Source organism: Halyomorpha halys, unplaced genomic scaffold, assembly GCF_000696795.3.
Source record: "Halyomorpha halys isolate HHAL.00 unplaced genomic scaffold, Hhal_1.1 Scaffold7.1, whole genome shotgun sequence".
Taxonomy (NCBI): domain Eukaryota; kingdom Metazoa; phylum Arthropoda; class Insecta; order Hemiptera; family Pentatomidae; genus Halyomorpha; species Halyomorpha halys.
Window position 1 is genome coordinate 712,381 of NW_027110368.1, and position 10,262 is coordinate 722,642.

Here is a 10,262-nt window from a genome sequence, read left to right on the forward strand (position 1 = left end):
TTGGGAAAGGAATGGTTTGATCCAGCCCATCAGTTTTCCATCACTTTTCATTAGGGCTAATTTGTGTATTAGCTTATCCCTCCATACTCGGTCAAATGCTGATCTAATCAATCAAGATAGCTTGCATACTTTGATATTTATGAAATCCTACCTTAATTGCCTGGGAAAGCTATATTCTCTATAGCATCTCTATACTTCATGAATCCTGCTTGACATTGTAATAAGCTTTTCTTATCTTTGTATAGGGCAGATAGGAGTCTCCTTAAAACCATCTTTTCTACAACTTAACTTTACTCGTCAGTGCCACTGGACGATAGCTGTCAAAAGCATTGTGTGGTTTACCTTTTTTAATAAATGGTATAACCTGAGATTTCCTCCAAAGATCTGGGATTTATCCATTTTCCCAGATTAAATTAATGAAATTTAGAATTACGCTTTTGGCATTTGACCCTATGTGTATGTGCTTGAGGAGCTCTGAGTATATGCCTTCTATAGCCGGCGCCTTTTTGCTTTTTGTGTCCTCTAGGGGTAGTGCCAACTCGCTCATAGAGAATGGCTCATTAATTTCACTCTTAGCTTCATTTTTCCAGGATATGTGTGGTTTTTTATGCTTGGGTTTGAAATTGCTCGTGTGAGCAAAAGTCTTGTAAAATTTATTGGCAATATCATCCTGCCTAGTTAATAATTTTAAACCATTTATCATAGCTTTGTTGGCATCGGCAGTATCCCTGTTAATCCTAGGTTATGACTTATAGGCTTTAGTTCCATCTTTTCTAAAATCCATATTTGCAAGGAATTTTCTATATGCTTCTCTTTTCAAAGTTATAATACATCTTTTAAGGATACCGTTCTTGTTTCTTAAGGTTATATGATCCTTTTGGGAACCACTTGTTTTTGCTGTTCTCCGAGCTGCACCTCTTTCCACCTTCAGTTTTTCAAGCTCATCTATCCAGAAAGGGATATACTTTTTAATTTGACTTCTCTGTATAAATTTCATGGCAGATTTGATTATTTGGTCCTTCAGTTGCTTGTATATGTGGTCTATGTTACCCTTGAATAATTGAATATGCTGTATTCTGAGTGAGCTTGCTAGTGCCTCTTTTCGAATCCAAATATATAGTGAAGTTATGTCCAGCTTTGTCAGTATGGCTACTGTGAGGCAGGTTCTTATTGCCCATGTAATGCCTAAGCATGCCATCCTCAAAACTTTCTCTAACTTTTTCTGTATGATTATATTTTCTGCCACCAAGTGACTTATGCGTAGGTTATCATGGCCTAATAACCATTGTATATAACCATTCTAGCATTTTGTATTTAGTTCCTCATTTTTGTTTCCAAATAAACTTTTACAGGACCACAGTGAGTTATTAGCTTTCCTATGATTCTGTTTATCTGTGAATTCTTGATAAGATTTTGATCCAGGATTACTCCTTACATGACTTCCTTTTTGTATTTATAGGTTTTCTTTCCAGGGTAAAGGATTTTAATTCTAGATTTTTTTTCCTGGTAAAGTGAACTATCTTGCTTAGATTGACGTTTAGCACTCACTATTTACACCATGTCCAAGCAAGTGTTAAGGCTTTATCCATTCTTTCCATTAGAGTGGTTTTATATTTGCCTCTTATAATTATAACCAGGTCATCAGCATATCCTACAATTTCAAAAGCTATGAAAGTTGGTTTATTAAGGAGACTCATGACTGACATGGTCCATAAAAGGGGGAAATACTCCCTGTGGACAACCTTTAGTTATTTAAATTTTGTATTTCCTATCATAACTGAAGTGCTTCTATTTATTAGCATTTGTTTAATCCAAGAGTTAATTGCTGTTCTACCTCTTGTTCTCTTGATAGCTTATTCAATGGTCTCAAGGTATTATCAAACACCTCTTCTATATCCATGAATACACAGTGTTATTTCTTTATTTTCCAATGAATTTTCATCTTTTTATCAAAACAGTGCGATACTGAGATTGTAGATTTTTCAAATTGATCGGCAAATTAGTGGGGCGTATTGTTATATTGCTATTTATTATTTCTCTTAGATATACATCTATTGCCTTGATTATCACTGAGGAGAGACAGTGATATGATATGACAGACTATGTTGGTTGATATGCGGTTTGATTATCTTCAAGCTGATTTCCAATTTTCGGAACAAGCACATTAGTCTCTCTCCATTCTCTTGGAATATATCCCATTACATGTTTTGTCTTAAATAATCTCCACTAGCTTATCTTTCGCATGCTGCAGATGGACTGGAATTATTCCATCACCTCCAGGCACTTTATAGGCCTTAAATGTGCCTATTGTTATTATATCTGGAGTGAATATTCTGTTGGCTTCTTTAAGAGCCCATTTATCTTGTCGATGTTTAGCACTTTCCTTTTTAAGGTCCATTTTCTTTTTTCATTTTTCAAAAACACATTTAGGAATGTGTGTTTGTAATAGTTTGTTGAGTCTTTCCTCTTGATTCTCAGTATAAGTTCAATTTAGCTTATGTACTGAACCAGGTAAATTTGTTAGGTCTTTTGAGATATACAACCGGGCTGCTAAGGATAAATCCTATATCCCTTCTTAGAACTCCATCTAGGGCCTTCTCTTTGTCTTTCTAATTTCCTTATTATTCTCTGTTAGGTCTTGTTTGATGTCATTCCAGCAATCTTGAGTCTTTGTTAAATAATTTGTTAACTTTTTCCCCAAAGTTCTCTAGTCCCTTGTTCAACCAGGGACCATCCTTTTTAGTTTTTCTATAATTATAATTTTAACTGATTACGTATATACATTAAAAATAAAAATGGGAAATGTAAAAAATATAGTTTTTAAATAATGTAAATTTTATCAGTAATGTTACCCAAGAATTAATGTGTTATTAAATAACTAAATACATACATCTATAAAATACATAATATTACAAACTTTTTTGTAGTTTATTTGCTATATTATTTAATTTTAACTTTTTCCTAAAATAAGTGAATAGCAAATTAAGTTGTGGAATCCTGAGTTTATACATTCATATTTTATTAATTTACTAAAAATGGTGTTTGTGTCTAGAAAGGAGCAGGTTCCAATTATAAAATTCTTTTCTCAAGACATTAATAAAATTGATTAAATGAGGTGCCCTTATAGTGGGGTTTCTGATCCTATATAAGTTTCCCTGTATTTATTTTTTTTTGATATTTAAAAATTTTTGAGAATATAAAATGATGAATTAAGAAAATAATTGTTAGTAAAAACAAGAAAAACTAAATTAAACTAATCAATAAAATCAACAAGAAATTATCCACATTGTCCATTTTCTGTGTTTAAAGGTATTTCCTAGGATGAAACCAACCTTTTGAGCTGAGAATTCATTATTGGTATCCCTTATAATAATAATAATAATAAAATGAACTTTTGGAAGACACTTCCTAATTTTTCAAGATGCCATCTGTTTCATAAAGTGAAATTAGGGCAATAAGCTCGTACTATTTATCATTCCTATTATCTAGTGATGCAACAGACAACCTGCTGTGGAGCATTGTAACCTAATGAAAGTTAGTTATGATATTTCAGGGAAATTTGGAAGGTAGCGGGGATAGTACAAGAGCCCAAGAGGAGAAAAAAGGCAGTTATCTCACTCCAATTTTTGATTACTTAAATGAAAACTACGTATAATTGCTAGTCAAAATTGATGAGTCTGCCAAGTATAGGTAGGGGGAATAAAAAATGGCGGCTGTTTTAAAGCGATAAAAAAAACCAATTTTTCGTTCGGAGCTCTATATCTTAAAAAGTAGGAACAACACAAGAAAACTAAGAGAACCTCATTTAAAGAAGAGTAAATTTGCTAAAACATGAGCCCTAATAGAGTTATTTACGTTAAATAGTTTTCGAGATATAGCTTTTTAAAAAGCAACATTTCATAAAAAAGTTGTATGGAACGTGCTGAAAGATCAGTAGAGAGTGAATTTATTTTGAAAAAATTAAGACACCTACCTGTATGTCCAATGGTTTCTGAAATTAAGTTTTTCATAAATCAAACTTATTGTCCGAACAACTGTAAATCAATTTATTTTAGCAAATATCATGAAAACTACTATTCATACGAAGGTAAAGGTCATAAAGTTCTTTTAGTCTATTAAACTAGCTTTAATTTGAGTGCTAATAGATATTTGTACGTCACATAGTTCCTGAGATATAGATTTCTCAAAATAAATTCACCAACTACTAATCTTTCAGTAGATTTTTAAGAAATTTTGCTTTTTAAAAAGCTATATCTCAAGAACTATTGGACGTAAATAGCTCTTTTAGGGCTAATATTTCAGTAAATTTACTCTTATTTAAATATTTTTCTCTTAGATTTTCTAGCGTTGTTGGTAGTTTTAAGATATAGAGCTCCAAATGAAAAATTAATGTTTTTTTAAGGTTTGGAAATAGCCGCCATTTTTTATTCCCCTGCCTATACTTGGCAGACTCATCAGTTTTGACTAGTAATTATACCTAGTTTTCATTAAAGTAATCAAAAATTGGCGTGAGATCTTGTACTAGGATCTATAGTATTGACTGAGGAGGGGAGGATATTATGTATAGTACGGTAGCAGTCGTGGCTCATCACTAAACGCCTGTGATTAAACCATCATGAGCCATTTGCCTTTAGTTGAAAAATATCCCAGCCTGCCTCTGTCTTCTTCATTAGGTATAATGGTTGACATGATCCTCCTTGGCTCCTAGGCTTCCACGTCCTATGGTCTCCAATCCTTCGTATAGTCTACCAGTACAGATCAATGTTTTAGAACAAGAGAGGAGAAAAAAACCTGATATTTCAGCCAAATTTTCGATTACTTTAATGAAAACAATGTATAGTTACTAGTCAAAACTGATGAGTCTGCCAAGTATAGTTATAGGGAGTAAAAAATGGCTGAAGTTTCAAAAGGTTAAAAAAATAAATGATTTTTCTTTCGAAGCTCCATATCACTAAAACTACCAACAACACTAGAAAACATGATAGTATGTCATTTAAAGTAGAGTAAATTTTATAAAATATAGTCCTATTAGAACTATGTACGCTCAATGTACACAGTTTTTTAAAAAGCAACATTTCTTTAAAAACACTAGAAATCAGTATCATTTGATGTACAGATGTCTATTAGCACTCATATTAAAGCTGGTTGAATGTACTATAAAATAGTTTATAAAGATTATCTTAGAATAAGTGGTAGTTTTCATGATATTTGCGAAAATTTCTAGTTTGGACAAGATATTTGGTTTTTTTAAAAAATATATCTCAAAAATCATTTGACGAACAGATGTCTACTAGCACTTAAATCAAAGCTAATTGAATGTACTATCAAATAGTTTGTAACATTTATCTTCGTAGGATTAGTAGCTTTTATCTGGTGTTCGGATAAAATATTTGGATTTATGAAAACTATATCTCAGGAAGTATTAAATGTATTTTTTTGTAACTATAGTGTTTGTATATTTTTAGCCCTGACGAAGCCCTGCAACGTGGGGCGAAACGTTGGCTCAATAAAATAGTATAATTATCTACTATTTGAGTTTTTTTTTTACCGCACCCGGACCATATTCCATTCATCTATACACACGGTCAATCAATAATCTTCCACTAAATGTATATATGTTTGCCAACTCTCAAATTAAAAGTAGTTTAATGTACTATAATCGTTTTAGGAGTAGTAGTTTTCATGATATTTGCTAAAATAAATTGATTTATAGTTGTTAATTCAAAATTGCTTATGCTACTAAATTCATGTCCATACATAAATACCATAAAAACTACTATTCCTACGCAGATACGTTTCTTGAACTACTTCATAATACGTTAAACTAGCTTTATTTTGAGTGATGACAGACATCTGTACATCTAATACTTCCACACTTATAGTTTTTAATAATTCCAAACATTATGACCGAACTACTAAAAATCAACATTTTGCTTATTAACAAAAATTTATTTTGTCAAATATCACGAAGACTCTTACGGAGATAAACGTTATAAACTAATTAATTGCACGTTAAACTAACTTTAATTTGAGAACTGACAGACATCTTTAAGTCTGATGATTCCTGAGATATATGTTTTCATAAATTAAAAGTTTTATTCAAACAACTAGAAATCAATTTATTTTAGCATTTATCATGGAAAATAGTTCACCTACGAAAATAAACGTCATAAACTACTTTATAGAGTATTAAAATATCTTTAATATGAGTATTAATAGACATCGGTACGTTAACTTGTTCCTCAGATGTTGATTTCCCTAAATAAATTTACTAACTATTTTTACGTAAATTTTTTATGAAAGTTTACATAAAAAAACAAAATTGGGAACTATTGAACGTAAATAGTTCTATTAGAGATCATATTTTAGAAAATTTACTTTTTTTTATGTTGTGTTCTAGATATTTTCTCGATTTTAGAATTTATAACGGAATCGCAAGCGTTGAATTGAAAATACTTCTCAAATGGAGTTGTTTTCCAATGCTAAACTGTTTTTAATTGCGACACTAAACATTAACGTCAATTTCAGTGTCTTATACATTAAAAAAACCAAACGACCTCCCTTTTCCAATATTTCCTCAAGTTTTATCAGTATGAATTATAGCCATTCGTCAGTCAGAAATAAAACTGGAAAAGTTGGATTGAGCTGACTGATAAGAATCAGTGAAGGAAACTAAGAGGGGATTGTCATAACGTATAAACTCTATGACTCTATCTTGTTCTCTTAATTAAGGGTGACTGGCTTTTTTATGTCGGATCATTTGAAAACTGGTACCGCTGCGCGAGAGTAATGGAGACAATTATCCGACATGACATTCGCTCTTACTGATTAGGAATTTATTTTAAGTATTATTTACAGCCCTACTAACTATAAATCCAAAGTTATAAATTACAACTATCTAGGAAAGGAAAATCTGAAGCGATCTGTTAGTCATGGGAATGATGAAATATATTAATCAGAATGAGTCCCAATTATTCGCCGTGCCTTCTGTATCCTGATGGCTACCTCTGCTTGGGTTCTACAAGGAATGCTGACACAACTATTTATTATGTTTGTTAGTTAATTAAATTAATTTGTTTTAATTACCTATCTTGTTCGAGTTTTGAACTAGATCTCAACATTACTAGAGTCCTTTAAAAAATGGAACCCATCCCAGCATCAGTGAACACAAACAGGTTTTGAATACAATGGGATATTAGAAAATACGTTTTTAAAATACAAGGAATTATGTTTCCTGAACCTGATAAAAAGGTAATTTATATCATTTAATTAAATGAAAATAAAATGTTACTGTTATACTCCTAATATACTATTTGCTTAGAAAAACTCCTCTTTAATTTGTTTTAGTTTAGTTGTAGTTAGTAGCCTACGTCTCTCTAAAGCTATTAAATGTTTTTTTATTTTATTACCTTGTATTATATCACTAGTTTGCTTGAATAATAGCACATCTGACAAAAAAAAAATTTTTCATTCTGTATTTGATATATTCTATAGATTGTATTTTCTATAGACTGTGGTTATTCTTTTACAACCCTACTAGCTTTGGGATAGCCTGTAGAAGAGCCACAGGTGAGAAAGGAACCCCTGTCAACGGTAATGTCTTTGAAGCACGACCATTTCAAAGTAAAACCAAAACTAATTTTTCTCAGATGTGTTACCATTCTTTAATAGTCGCTGCTTTCAGTGATTTGTATAATATCCCATTAATCGCTGTCTACATACATCCATCCCGTGACCAGATCCAAACTACCAGATCTGTTTTGATATAATCCTCCCACTTACGCGTCTGTCTGCCCCTCGGACGTTCACCAATCCGTTCAGTGGTTATTAACATTTTGAACTCCGTTCGTTACAAAGCACAATAACCTTGCTCGCCCATCTCAATTACCACAATGTTATAACCTCAACTAATTTTTACAAGTTGCAGTTTCCTCGATTCGACGTAGCATATCCTTCTAAATTTTCCAATTAATTCATCCTTAATAATTTATGCAATACTTTTTCAAAAGCCTTAAGGCGCTGTCCCTCCCGTACTGTAAGCGTCTACGTGTTACATCCGTATAGAATAGTAGGAAGGATAATAGTTTTTTAAAAACTTTTAAATTTGTGGTTAAAAGACGGTAACTAAGCAATTTTGAAATTGTAAAGTAACAAGCATTTCCAGCCACAAACCTCGTCTTTATTTCCTCTTCAATATCATTATTTCTCGTTACCCTAGCCCCTAAATTTTTAAACTTCTCTACCTATTCACTTGCATTTCCTCCTATATCTACATCACCGAAAAACATTACTGCTGCCAACCATATATTTTGTTATATCTATATTATTTTTGTTTAGTCTGCACTTAGTTTCTTACTTTGTTTTATCGACGTAGTTGTATTTAGTTTTATATACATAGTTTCCTCGTCCTTACTCAATGATATCAAATCATTAGAATACCCCAAAACGAGTAAAACCAGCGATATGTATACAGCAGTAAATTTCAATAAATAAACAAAAAAAACAACTCCTGCAATCAAAATAAAATAGTACAGAAATTAACTATAATTATTGTCAGTAATCCTCCAAACTTATGCTAGGTTAATTTTACTGTCATCTTATAATATTATCATATAAAATGGTTATTGAAAATTATTTGAAATGACCATATTAGTCTTCAACCATACACAGCAATAATTAAAAGCTGTTTAAAATAGATCCTAAACATTTAAATTGTAAGTTTTAATAGAACGGTGGTAATTTACGATTTGTTATTTCATTTACTATTTGCTGTATGCAGTAGAAATGCAGTGTTTCAAAACAACAATCTCGAGCCTTGATAAAAAATTGCGGTTTAAGTTCGGTTGGGGTATAAAGTGTCTCTCCTCCTCGGCTGGAAGCATTTGTAAAAGTCGGCAGATCTAGAGATCTCGGGATTTATCGCCTCGCGTGTCGGCCTTGCGCACCCTAACCACAATTTATTTTATTTTATTTTTTATATCTCTAGCAGCTATTCCTTCGGAGGCGGCCATCCAGGAGGATGAAATGAATCACCTGCCACAGAGGTCCTTACGGAGGGTGTCCTGTGTCTGCAAGAGTATGTGAGTATCGTAATAGGAAGACACATGGAGGATGGGATTACCTCCTCTTGCACGAAAAATGTTTCACTTCAAATCTAGAGTAAAATTTTACTTTTTAACGATCGTCGGTTAAACTGAGAGAGAAAAACTATATTAACTCAGTAAACTAACCAAGAAACTTTCCATAATATCAACTGTCTTTATATAACTTTTTTTTCTAAAATCGATATTTTCTTCATCTCTTTCTCTTCAAAGTAAATAAAATCGATTTTATTGAGGTTAATGAATAGACAGCTGACGAAACATTTTTGGAATTAATTGCTCAATCTACTATGAAGGAAACGGTATTTTATCGCCGATAATATTGACAAATTTTCTGCAATAATATTTCAATAACTATACACATATTGTCTCTAGTAACTTAAAGAATTAAGAATATCCAAATAATATTATTATATTAAAAAAAAAGAAAAGTACATCGATATAAATAGTGTCTAGATCAGTACATTATTTATTTATCATAATATAAAATTACAACAGGAAATTTAATTGTGATATAGTAAAAATATTAGGTAGTATGCGCAGAACAAAAAGTAGACAATCATTAGAACGTATACGCACTACCAGTAAGAGCGGGTCGCTCAGTGGTAAGGCACTCCACAACTAATTGTAATGACCCGAGTTTGAATCCAACGGTGGAAGATAATTATTTTCTGTTTTACTGAGAGCATGAGTCAACCCTGTGAGTCCGTTGTGGTTTTAATTGGGTAAAAATCAAGTGGTCTATAATGATTCTGGCCAAATCACCTCCTTGCACAACCGTTGGTCTAGTAATAGTACTTTTTTACAAGGGTTGTTGCGGTACAGATTTATTTTAATTTTCTTTAATACCCATTACTATAGGCAACAAAATAACAGTGAACAATAAAAATGGTAATAGGATTTTTAGAACTGGTTATGCTGACATTAAAAGTAAAATTAATACTTTTTTTTTAAATTTATTTATTTAATGTAATTTACAACTGTACAAAATAATACAATAAGTAAATATGTTGTATGTTTCATATACACTTGAAAATCTTGGAAAGGAACCACGCATCGGTGGTAATTCAAACATTAATTTAAATTAGAAGGTCCCGTGGCCATCTTCTTTTCAGACGGCTCGGAGGATTATCAGGGATTGTTAAGGATGAAAGATTAAGA